Source organism: Alligator mississippiensis, chromosome 1 (genome assembly GCF_030867095.1).
Source record: "Alligator mississippiensis isolate rAllMis1 chromosome 1, rAllMis1, whole genome shotgun sequence".
In the NCBI taxonomy this organism is placed as follows: domain Eukaryota; kingdom Metazoa; phylum Chordata; order Crocodylia; family Alligatoridae; genus Alligator; species Alligator mississippiensis.
The window spans coordinates 113,353,602-113,366,831 of NC_081824.1; the positions used below are offsets into that span (position 1 = coordinate 113,353,602).

At 40.3% G+C, this 13,230-nt stretch overlaps 1 protein-coding gene across 1 annotated transcript in view; it reads left to right on the forward strand.

The window, feature by feature from the left end:
- Positions 1–11,510, forward strand: part of TMEM200A (transmembrane protein 200A) — a 198,051-nt gene extending 186,541 nt beyond the window's left edge. The window contains exon 6 of the transcript XR_009454837.1: positions 3,000–11,510. The gene's annotated coding sequence lies outside the window, so the exon portion shown is untranslated. The remainder of the gene's footprint in view (positions 1–2,999) is intronic.
- Positions 11,511–13,230: the final 1,720 nt, after the last annotated feature.

The window sequence follows — 13,230 nt, forward strand, 5'->3', positions numbered from 1 at the left end:
GACTGAGGGGGCTGGGCCCATGTAGCCAATTGCCGTCTGCCCTTTTCGGGGCACATGTGTAGTTGGCCCCCAGTGTTACAGACTGATAGACACACAGATGGAAGTACTAAGCCTTTTATTATATTAGGATTTTGGATCAGGGCAAAAAAACCTTTATTGGAATATGCATTAATTTGCTATATCACACATTATTTATTAAAAAACACAACAAACTAGGCAAAAATACTCAAGATATGTTGTTTAATTAGTCCTGCAGTCATTAGAATTAAATGTACATCTCTTTCAGCTTCATAAAACAAAATCAAGCCTTTTTGAGCAGCTTGACAGTGCATCCAGTGCTTCACACAAAGTTATTCTGACTCCTGAGTTGTTCACCCAAGTTGTTTCCATACCTGAGTTAATGGTTTAGTAAAGGTTTAAAACAGTTTTCAGAACTGTGAAATAGGAGCTACATTGCCAGCAGCAGCTGACAACAGAATTGAAGAAGAAAGGATAGATTGAGTAGGGAAATACTAAGACCATTAAAAAAGAAAAGGTCATTGACACCTGTAGAATGAAGAGTTTAGAAGGAACCAGGTAGATTATAACGAGACCTGAAGTCAAGTGACACCCTCACTGCTGCTTGAATAGAAATTTTTCTGCCATTGCTAGGCAATGGGCACATCTACACATGCAAATAATCTGGGAGCAGTTTACTCTAAAGTACTCTAAAGTAAACTCTCCCGGGCACATGTCGACACATGCAGGGATGTGGGAGCAGATTTGCTATTCCTAGCAGCAGACTGCTTCAGATCCATGCAGTCCTGCACTGGGCCCCTGCAACAGCCAGGGGAAGCTCTAGGCTATGGAGGGGCTCTTCTAGGCTATGGCTCAGGAGCTGGAAGGGAGCACGGGGCCAGGAGACGGGACACGGACATTGCTTCCTGCTGCCGGGATGGGCCTCACTACCAGAACCACAGCAAGGACAATGTCCCTCTGCCCTTGTAGGAGGGAGCTCCCAGCTCCACCTCCATGGTCTTGGGACCAGGGGTGGAGATCCTTATCTCCCAGCACCAGCTCCATGATCAAAAAATATCCACACACAAAAAAGTGGAGTACCCAAAACCAGAGCCTGGCCAGCTGGAGCCATTCTCTGGCTGCCGGCCAGGCTCCAAGCAGCAGGATCACTGCTGCTACGGCCCTAGGAGGCGTCGAAGACCCCAAGTAAGGCTGCTGGGGCCAGGCCAGTGCTGGCTCCAGCCTCCCTTACCCCATGCAGGGTAACCTGCCATGTGCCAGACGGCACGTGGCACATACATTCCCTGGGGACAAGTAGCAGCAACACAAGGTGTGCTGCTGTTTCTTGTCCCCAGGGAAACAAATGTCCAAGCTTGCGTGGACGTGGCCACAGAGTGAATAAACAAGAAAGTTTCTGAAGAGCAGACTGTGGCAAATGTCCTCCCTTTGGGAACAAACAGTGCATTGGAAAGGAAGATTCTTGAACAAGTGCAAAAAGCACAGCTGCAAAGGGCATAAGTGACCGTATTTGCTTTTCCCTATGAAATAATGAAGAAAACAGCTTTCTGTTGCAACATTCTACCCTCCCAATTTGATACAGCATAGAAAATGTGCGCCAAAGAAAAAGAGGCAAAAGATGAAATACATACCAAGGAAAGGGCTCTTTCTGTCCCTAAGGTAGGGCACTGGCTTGCAAAATGCTTTAACTCCTGGATGCAAGCCTCGGAGGTCAGGGTTCAAAGTGGGCAGGAGCAACCAGTAGAGTCTCCTTGGCATTTTTTCTGTCAAGAAGGATCTAGAGTGCTAACTGAGGTGAAACATTTTTTTCTTCTTCTTTCACTGTTTTCATCAAACAAGTGCATGGGGGGAAGACACAAATGTTTTCTTTTTTTAACCAAGAATTGAATTTTAAAATTTAAAGCAGTAGAAAAGACAATTAATTAGACAGAAAAAATAATTTTCAGTTACCTAATTTTACAGGTCTGTGCACCCTGCTGTTTACCCCAACCTGCTTATATGCTTCTTCCCTCCCACTTCTTGTTATTTTAAGCGTGACGGATTTATGATCCAATTCTTTTAAATGTCTTTTGGAGAGTATTTCAGGCTAATGTTCAGTAGTTCAGCTAGTTAACACTTTCAGTATTTATTCTAATTGGGATCAATTCTCCTGTTTATTGTGGTGAAAGACAAAAAAGAATAGTATTAATATGCTTGGTTCATGAGCTGTGTCCTGCAGGTTTATTGTCCACTGAATTTTGGAGAGTTATCAAGAGTCACTGTTGATACCTACATCTAGAGGACTCATGGAGCCTCCATAGCAGGGAATTATAGAAATTGTTTGAAAAGAGCCCTGAGATTTGCTATTATGTGAGGCATAAATCTAAATCATTGGGGCCCAATTTTGTGAGGTCAAAATAAGATCTCTGGCCTCATCTTTTCACGTACCTAAATACCTTTAAAAATCACATTTTGGGTGTTTAATTTTGTTGTTAGGGGTGTAGGTTGTAGTCGTGTTGGTCTAAGGACATAGGCAGCTTTGGGTAAATCGGATATCTTTTATTAGACCAACTCAAATACTTGGAAAAATTCTTCTTAGCAAGCTTTCAGGCACAAACACCTGTCATCCACTCCATCCAGGAAGAGCACAGACCATCTGCAGATGCTTCCTCAGCCTGATGAATGGTGTTTGTCCCCAAAAGCTTGCTAAGAAGAATTTTCCAACAATTTGAGTTGTCCTAATAAAAGATATCCAATTTACCCAAAGCTGCCTAATTTTGTTGTTTATGTTCAATTTCCCAGTCTGCAGTGTGAAAATATCTTTTGAAGGAGCATGTGTGATCTTTTTCTGTGACTGTCTATACATCGTGAACTAGATTTTCATAAAAGCAAATCCTCTGTGATACTGTGATACATGTTGCTGTGGGAACCCCTGAAGTGCTTTCTGACTGACTTAGCCAAAATGGACTGGGTGCATTTGTAAGAGGTTTATAACTCTTTTGCAGGGTGTTTCACGCCATCCCCTCTACTGTTACAATGACTGAGGCAAGAAGTATCATCTCACCTCCTACCTAACGGGGTGTCTTACACCAGAGGCCTATACTATACACCTGTATAGTGCAAAAGGAGTGGAAGTTTCTTGCTTAGCAGCACTGGAACTGAAACTGTGTCGGCTATGTTTTAAGTTGTTTTTTTCCTAGCTATTTGAAAGCTGAAAAGAGGAAATCATTCTGGTTTCTTTATCCTTTTATCTTCTCGTGAGCAGTTCTAAAGATTCTTTTATTACTGATCAAAAAGTGGCATGGCCCTGTTGTGCTGTCATTTGCCATATGATGTGTCAATGCTGTTACCCGGGGCCACGTATTCCTTCCACAGGTAATTGGTATGGGTGGTTCAATGCACTACAGCAAACAGTGAATCAAGAGACAATAGGACAACTCTGTGGGAAAGGCACAAACTACTCCCTGTACAGATCTGCAGAGCTCCTCTGTATTCCAAAGAAATTGTTTGGTTCTGTTCCTCTTTCTCTTTCTTATGTTCCATGTGGATACTTTCAAATCGAGGTGAGTAACAGCATATTATATTTAACTGGGATGATTATTAGCAGATTGAAGTTATGGAAATAATAATAAAATGATATACAAGGGAGAGAGCTGCAATGTAATGAACACAGGAACTTGATATCCTGTGGGCAGCAACTACCTGTTGCCTCTGTTGTTAGTTTATTGTTGATAACAGTCTTATTCAAAACAACATGCCTCTTGCTGCGGCCGAGTTTTAGAGAAAGCTGGCAGGAGCAAATAATACTGACTGGACTTTGCCATTCAGGCTCCATGTGGATAACAGTTGGGTAGTGGTAATATGTAGGGATTGACCTTTACATAAATGAATATTACACTAGAATGTTGATTGGTAAGAACTTTACTTCCATTAAGCCGTAGGAATTGCTTCTTGCTGTTTTGGGCAAAAAGGTTTCATGTAATTAGAGTTGTAATTAGAAATGCCAGCCCTAATTATCCGTTACCTACTTCGGTTTGAGGACTATAGAAAAATATTCACTTTTGACAGAAGTTTCCACCCTCTAATTAGTAGTGAGAAGGTTTGGGCAGAAAACAGAGCCTAGTAATAGGAAAGCCAATTAAAAGAAGAAGGAAACAATTACTTCCCTCATTTCCCTGGATGATTTACTGCCTTTTTATGATGCCCTTCTTATCAGACATACAACATCCCTAACTTGCTGGTACTGTAAAGCTTGATTCTCATCTACTTTACATCACTCTGTCATTTTAAAGGAGCTATAATGTGAAAATAAATTATAGTACGGACTACATGAGAATCACATGCTTATTATCCAAAAACATTGGGTATCCTTTCACAACAATTTTATGGGGCAACAAAGAGAACATCAATCTACATATAAACCTTTTTGGATTACATCCTTGATGTGCATCTTCCTGGTTTTGTCATTTCCTGTTGAACATAACTGTCACTGACATTCACTGACATCCATGGAAACTAGTAACTAAGACTTTCCCAAGGCGACTTTTTTTTTAAAGCCTGCGTGTTGAAAGCCTGTATCACACTCCCACTCCTTTCTCCTTCATGTAAAGTACTTTAGCACTAACTTCTGAGAGCAGACTTTCTGAAGTTTGTCCCTCCAGTAGTGCAATATGTATCATCACATGTCCAAATATATTGGTGTTAGAAATAGTATGTATGTACCTGTCTAGTTACTGCGAAAGCAAGGACTCTGTATTTCTCTCTTATTTTTATATGTTATTTTTCCATGTATTGTTCTGAGTTCTGGGTTTCATACACTGTTTCATAAATTTTTTATAAAACCTATACATTTTAATACCTTATAAAATTATTTTAGAAATAATTTTCTAAATTGTTTCATAAACTGGCTGGATACTAAGAACCAAGGACTGAAAATTGATATTGACTTTAGGGCATACTACAGTCTACCTGATTGTAGAAAATCTTTCTTCACACTACAGTTGATAATGACTTTCTTCCCTTTTGAAAAGTCTTGATCAACCACCAATCATGCTATCTTTTGTCTGCTGTTTGTTTGTCTGCTACCCCCGGGAATTTCTCTCTTCTGCAGTTTCACAGCCCTCCTCACTGTTTTTATTCATCCCTGTTCCTACTACATCTTCAGACCAGATGAAGAATGCTTTGCATTTGAAAGCTTGTCTAAATCTATCCCAGCGGTGAAGGTGAGCCAATAAAAGATATCACCCATAAAAATCCTTGCCTCTTGCACAATTCTTGGACCATCACAGCTGCAACATTACTCTAACATTGACATTTTCCATGTTTAAGACTTACCATATTCCATGTTTAAGCTTTACTGTAGAAATAAAAGATTTAAGGTAATGTAAATATTTTGTAGGGCAAGTATTTATAAAGATTCTGATCTTCACTGGGCATATCTACACGAGATGCTATATCACCATAGTGACTGTGATGCCGCCACTACTGTGTAGTACCAGTAATGCACAGTCATTTAGTACTTTCTTTAGTACTAAATGTACTAAATGACTATGCAGTACCAACTGGAGTACCAACTGCACAGCCAGGGGCACGTGTAGACATGCCCACTGAGTACAACAGTCCAAAAATTAAGGTATGTGGTGATAATTTCAATTTATCTGTTTGATTCTTGAAATCATGTTGAGCACACATCAACTGCTGAAACGTCCTTAGCCTGACGAAGGGTTTTTGAACCCGAAAGCTTGCTTAATAACTATTCTCCAACTATTTGGGTTGGTCTAATAAAAGATATCAAATTCACCCAAGGAACCTTGTCTGCCTATGTCTAAAATGAAGCATTTTTTATCCTTTAAAAATATATCTTCTAAGGAAAGTCTCACATATCCTCTCCCCTTCCAAAGGCATGGTAGAGGGAGGTGGATATAATTTTATGCTGTGCCTAGAGCTAAATAAAACTTTAATCTGGCTCTGGTTAAAATATGATCTATCTATGTATAGATGTAACATATGGTTTGAAATAACTACTCCCTTAGCTCCATATTATCACAAAGTGCTTACAACAACTGTCTATCAAGTGAGCCACATGAAAAGCCAGGGTCTTGTTAGATATTTCCTAGTGTGAACATCTCACACCACGTAAAGTAGGTAGCTAAGTTTACCAGGATGTCTTTAGTTTTATCCTTTGCTTTATAAGACTGTCATGCATTGCAATGTATTCTCAGTAACAGCCCTCATAAATGAATGATATCTGTTTTCAGAGAGAAAGAATGAAAACGGCAGACTGATATTAGGGGAAGTTAATGCATATACACATCATTTAAAAGCTTGATTTTTCTTCAAAATATGAATGTATTAACTTGGAGTTAAAGAGATTCTTTTTCATCTTCATCATCATCTTCATTTTCTTCTTTATCTCTACGACACCATGTGGAATAGAAGTAGTAACATATAAGCTTATCTTTTCAAGTAGTTCTGTTCATGGATGATAGCAAGGCCACAAGAGGAGAAATACCATGTTATTTTTATCCCAGTTTTGGCTTTTCAGTGGCATTAGAAATCCATAAAATACAAATTTCAGTACAAACACTTATTACTAGACAGCCTAATATGCTTCAAACAATATTCCATTTTCTGTCCACCAACTTCCAACCTCCTTTATTCCTAAAAACTGCTTCCTGCAGTAGAGTAATTGGCTGTACTACAAACCATGCAGGCTAGCACAGATGTAACACCTCTATAATCCAAAAGTTTGTTCTAAAACTTCACTGCAGAGAAGTACTTCTCCAGTGGGTGGGCATTGCTAATCTAGTGTAAAGCTTGCCCCAGACCAACTTTTTTTCCTTTTGACACATATTGGAGAAGGACCTACAGAAAAGAACCTGGGAGTTATAGTAGATCAGCATGACTCAGATATGAGTCAGTGGCATGCTGTTGTTGCAGAAAAAGGTCTAATAACATACTGGGTCTTATTAACAGAACTACTGCTTGAAAGTCAAAGGAAGTGATTATTCCACTGCATTCAGTACTGATGATGCCTTACCTGGAGTATTGTGTCCAGTTTTGCTAATGCACTTCAAGAAAGACTTAGAAATTATAAAGAGTCCAGCAAGGACCAACAACAATTATTAAAGGTCTAGAAAACATGACTTACAATAAATGGCTGGAACAACTGGGATTATTTAGCATGGAGAAGGGGGGTTTAATAACAATCTCCCAGTTACCTGAAAAGTGATTGTGAAGGGGATGGTGATAGATTATTCTCCCTGGCTAGCAGGGTCAGGACAAGAAATAATGGTCTTAAATTGCAATACAAGAAATTTAGGTCTTAGATAGAAGACCTATTAGGAATATGCTATTAGGAAGAATTTACTCCCTATAAAGTAGTTAAGCATAAGAACAAATTACCTAGAGAAGCTGTGGATTCCCCATCCTTGGGAAGTTTTTAACAGCCGGTCATGCAAACACTTGACTGGGATGGTTTAAACAGGAATGATGTTGCCTTGAGCAGGGGATTGGACTAGATGACCTCCTGCAGTCAACTCTATTTTTCTATGAGTCTATTATACAAATTTTGTATCCTCTCTGAACTACCAGTGGATATATCTTCATGTGAAAATAATCTGGGAGCATTTTACTCTAAAGTAAATTAAATGAATAAGAATCTCCCAGCGCTGGCCCTGCAACCACAGAGCCAGCACTGGGAGAAAAGAATCTCCCAGCACTGGCCCCACAATGACAGAGCTGGTGCTGGGAGATAAGGCTCTCCCAGTGCCAGCCCCATGACCACAGAGCTGGAGCTGGGAGAGAATAATCCTCCAGCCCGGACCCTGAGACCATGGAGCTGGCACTTGTAGAGAAGACTGTCCCAACCTGGGCCCCATGATTGCGAAGCTGGTGCTGGAAGATAAGGATCTCCCAGCCCTGGCCGTATGATCACAATTGAGGAGCTGGGATGGGGCTCCCTGCTGCCGGGACAGGGGGACATGGCCCCACCTGAGCCCACCCCGGCAGCAGGCAACTCCCAGGGGGAAAGGAGCAATCTCTTGCCCCATGCTGCCTGGCTGACTGGGAGCAAATGTGCTGCCAGTCAGGTTTGTACACATGCACTACTACACAGTAAGTAATCAAGAGTAAATTTGCTCTTTGTCTTTACAAATAGGAAATTTACTTGAGATTAGAGCCAATTACTGTGCAGTAAACACCTGCATGTGCAGACAGTGATGCTTACTGCGTAGTAATTAGCTCTAATCTCAAGTAAAGCTCTCATTTAGACCAACCAGTGAGTTGTAAATAATGTTCACATGAAGTTTTGGCATATAACACAAATCTAAAAAGCTAAGAGAGAACCAATGCTAAAGAAACTAAGGAAAGTGAATAATGAAAGAAGGCAAAAATGATGACAAATATAACAGAATACATCCTCAGGCAACTAGCAATAGAATACAGAAACCACTATCTCTATTCAGTAGTCTAAATGGAGCCCAAGTCAATAGTGCCCGCACGTTGTTAGAAAAGTAGATCAGATGATTAATTCTGAATAATGCCCTATAGAAAATGAAGTCTTTTTTTCTGTCCTTTGATTATTTGTGAAGAGACCATAGTTTCAACTAAAGTAATGATTTTAAACTATTCCCCAGATAGCTTGGATGAACAATTTAATACCTATGGGCTATTTGCAACTGGTTTGCTTCCTAATCTAAGGTGTCTGACTATTCCCCAAAACTGATATTTTCAAAATATTCTGTGGGAAGTTACTGAATTTAAATGGAATTTTAGCATGTAAACCACCAGATTTCTTTGGAAATTCTAGCTTGAAAATACCTGGCATTTTGATCCTTGATTAGATTACTGAAACCGGAGAATAAACTTTACATTAGAACAATGAAAAGTAAATAATGAATACTCTTGTTCATACACAGGTACCCTTCTGCACAGAGATACTAGTAGTTCTATGAAAAACAGTCACCCCCATTTATGTAACCCAAACACTATTTTCAGAAATACTAGGTCATGACCAGCAGATAAGATTTCAAAAGGATGTGTGTATAATGTTTTATAGCAATCAACCAGCTCTCATTATAACTATTTAACAAGTAAAATAGATTCCATGCAGACCTGTGTAAAATGAGTTGGCAAGCCATTTCAGTACATTTGTGAGTAGTCAAAGCAAAGAAGAACAAGTGTATATGAAGTCTAAACTGTCTTTTACCTTTCTAGATATTTTCTCATGGTTGAAGCAATTCGTAGGACACTGTGTGAAGTTAGTGCTGTGCCTGATTTTTGGGTAGCTGACCTGCAATCTGGCACACTTCAGAAGTACTGAATTGAAATAATAATAATAATTAAATAAAGACCCTATTCAGTCATTCTTACATGAAGTATTATCGTATCCCTGTAGTTGCAACAGAGCATAACCTCATAAATCCGGATATCAAAAATCCAGAATTATCAAAAATCTGGCACTTCCTCTCGCCCTCTCAGACATGGAGGGGGAAGCTTGCATGCAGCAGCTACCACCACCATGCACCACCCCTCCACATGTGGCCACTGCTCCGGGACCAGCCGCTGCTACCCCCACCTGCCTCCCCCACTCTGCAACTGGCCAGTCTTGAGCACGCTGGATTTAGGAGGTTCTAATGTAGTAAATTACTAGTTCATTTGAGCAAAAATCCCAGAAGCTGGAGTTAAAATCCAGACTAAGTTGATTTTTTAAACATGGTTGTAATATCAGAGCCTTTCACCTGAAGAAGGACACTTAACATATCTCCCAACTAGACAGCTGGTCCAATGAAAGATATCACAAAAAATACCCTTGCCTCTCAATCCTTGAAATAGACAAGCATTGATGCTCCTCTAAGGAACAAGAGCTAATTTCAGTCTAATCATTATTCATGTAACTCACCCATTCATTTTTGATGAGGAAGGATATCCTCTTAAATGAGTTTTGAATCTGTGTGAGTATTTTCCTGAACACAAATATAAAATATGGCAGGCTGAGCAGAGAATAGCCCATGCTTCTAATTCTTATTGTGTGGCAATTTTTTATAACCTCTTGGTAATGAGTTTTTCCTTTTCAACTTTTTCTTTGATTTGTCATGCTTGGTGTAACTAAAGATACTAATTAATTCTGGCTTGATCACATACTCACACACACTGCCTCTAAATTTAAGGCAGCTACAATTAGATTGTAATACCAATGCTGAGAATAAACTTTTGGCATTTCTTTGATGTAAGGTAATTAAGGGATGGAGAGAACCCATAGTGGAAAGTTCAATTGACTCTGAACAGGAGGACACCTTCTGTTTTCAAATAAAATCTCTTGAAAGACCTAATTTAAAAAAAAAAATATTTCAACATACACATAAGAATATACGAAAATAGATTTAATAGGAGTAGATGGGGAAAGTTGCACTATATACAATCTATACTATTGTTGTTGAAATGTTTCAAATCCAAACAATCATGGAAGTGCATATTAAATCAAGCCTGTTTTGATGGAAAGTCCATTTTCATGTGAAAGAATAAAAGCGAAAGAGTTTAATTGTGGATCATCACCAGCATAGTTTGCAGTAATATTTCTGCCAAACAGTTCATAGAAATAAACAACAAAGCTTATAAGCCTGTAATATAACTGCAATTCTTTAATTGCCACACTTGGAAAATCCAGAATATTATCTGCTCTTGGTAGTCTTTTGCTGCTGATAACAATTCCATTCAAATTTCATTTTCTGTAATGCAAACAAGAAAGATTCCCAGTTTGGCATCTGTATAGTGTTTGCAGGTGGTACCCATAGCACTTTTGCCCATTCAGTGATTTCATCAACTAACATTTTGTCAGCATGTTCAAGAATAATTTTCCTCAGGCATACTCAGGGTCCATCCATATTTTTTGTCAAGGACACACTAAAATTCTTGGTTGACATATTTTAGCATTGAAAATATTTTGAAGCTCTTGAATCTATGGAAGCCGATTGGTACTGAATATCAAAAGCGGACTTCATTACCAATTTATTTTTTATTAACTTTCCAGAGAGTATTATTTTCTCTGAGGGTTTTGAGGAGGTGTATGGAGCGTTGTTATTTGACTTGCTGTTTGACTATCTGCAGAACTAGGTGTGCAATAATGCTAAGACATTCTTGATGTCATAAATCATCTTTGAAAGAGAAATAACCTCTTTGATATCCCAGCCAGTCACTCTTTTTATCCTATATTAATTCTGGTAGGCCAAATGTTTGTTTATTTTATTACAAGTTTGGAATGAAATATATCTACCCTGCTAAAAATCTTTAGTATTGTATAAGTTACCTGCATTTACTCAATGTCACCATTTTGAGAACTGCTCTAGATGTTTGTATTTCAGTATTTATATCAGTGCTTTCAGAATTTCATTCAATCCATCTAAATATTTACCTGAATTTACCTTAGTTTCATTGTAGTGCAGGGGATTCTCCTTACACTTTGTTCTGATACCATTTTGTAAGACAGCACTTATTAAATTAAAGAAAATTGCTCTGGATGAATGAGCTGGCTATTTATTTTGGCTACAACACTCCTTCAGCAACAGAGTCCAGAAAAAAATTCCACTTCTTCACTCCAGGTATTACCTTCCAGGTTCTTTTTTCCCGTTTCTTCCATACATACCTTGCAACCCCTTCCACTTACTCTTTCCCTTGTTTACATATGGTTTCCAGCCCTTTTATGGTAGCTGATCAGCTCACACGCACAAGGCAGCTGTGCAGCAGTGAAGAGCGGCCCCCCACAGCTCCCTCCAGGGGGCAGGGCCAGGGGCAGAAGGGGCACAGACTGTATGTTTGGGGAGTGGGGGCATGTGCCCCCCCCTCCTCCCCCCAAGATTTCTGTGCCTAGAGCAGGTGTGGGGTTGCAACCAGGCTGGACCAGCTCCAGACAGGAGGCGTCTCTGCAGCTATGGCCACCTGGCAGCAGCAGGGGATTCAGCTCCATGCCACTGCCACTTCTGTGCCACACCATGATGGCTCAGTGCTTCCTCTAGCACCTACTCCCAGTTGCTGGGCCATGGAGGCAGCTCCTGCCTGGAGCTGGTCTGGCCCAGCTGCAGGTCCATGTCTCAATGTGGGTGCAGAAATCTCAGGGGGCTCATGCCCCCCCCCGCCACATCACCACTCTCCCCTGCTTTCCCCACATACCCACTCCCTTCTTCATGGTCATGGACCTGGAGCAGGGGGAAGCAGGTCAGGAGTGAGGGGTGCTCGCAGGGCTAGGAGGTGGGGGACTGTGGATCAGGAGCAAGGGGCACCAGCAGGGCTGGGGGGCTGGGGGTCCAGAGTGAGGGACACTGGCAGGGCTGGAAGGCTATGGGTCAGGAGTGAGGGGCACTAGCATGGGCAGGGACAAGGCACAGGCATATCAGGGCTTCTCAGCACCACAAAGCAGGTGGGAGAGAGACATAGCTGCAGTTGGACACATCCTGGTGAGCAAAGGAAGCAGGGGGAGCTCTGATTTTCCATAGTAAAAAACCCAAAATCAAAAGCCAAAATGTATAGGTATTTAGAATTTATTTTGTTATAGTGACTGAGGCATTGGTAGGCTTCCAAATTGCTTTAAAATTGTAAATATAACAATCAAATATTGTATTCAAGTGATACCTATATATATAGTGGCATTTCATTTTAATTTCGGAAGAAATGCAGATATTGGGTTTTTTAATCAGAGAATTTGTTGGTTGTTTGGTTTGTTTGTTTTTTAATTAGAGAATTTGCAATTTTTAAACAGAGAAAACCAAGATCCCTACTGATCACCATGTTTCCAGTCCTGCAGAATTCCTTCTGGACAAAGGCCTGAACCTAACACTGATTTCTTCGCAAGATCTTGGGTTCAAATCAAGATAGGAGATGGAGGGTGTGAGGGATGCAGCAGAGTTTCAAGAGAAAGAGAATAGAAAGGGGGGATGGGGAGGGCATCTTTTAAGAGTAGAGAAGGAATGTTACATGATTGTAAACCTTTAAGGAAAGGAAATAGTGTCTTTGTATGCATTGGTCAAGGACTTCCCATAGTAAAGCCCTGAGCCTGACTGGGCCTCGGGGTGTCATGATCAGATATGTTTCACATAATAGTCAAGCTGCTGATCTAAATGGAACTGAACTGACAGACCGCATGAGGTTTATCCATTCTCCTACTGCCAAAATGAAAAGGAGAGCAGGTATTTGCAACAAAACATTTCCTTGCTTTCAGGCAGGGAAATTGAATGCACTCTCCAA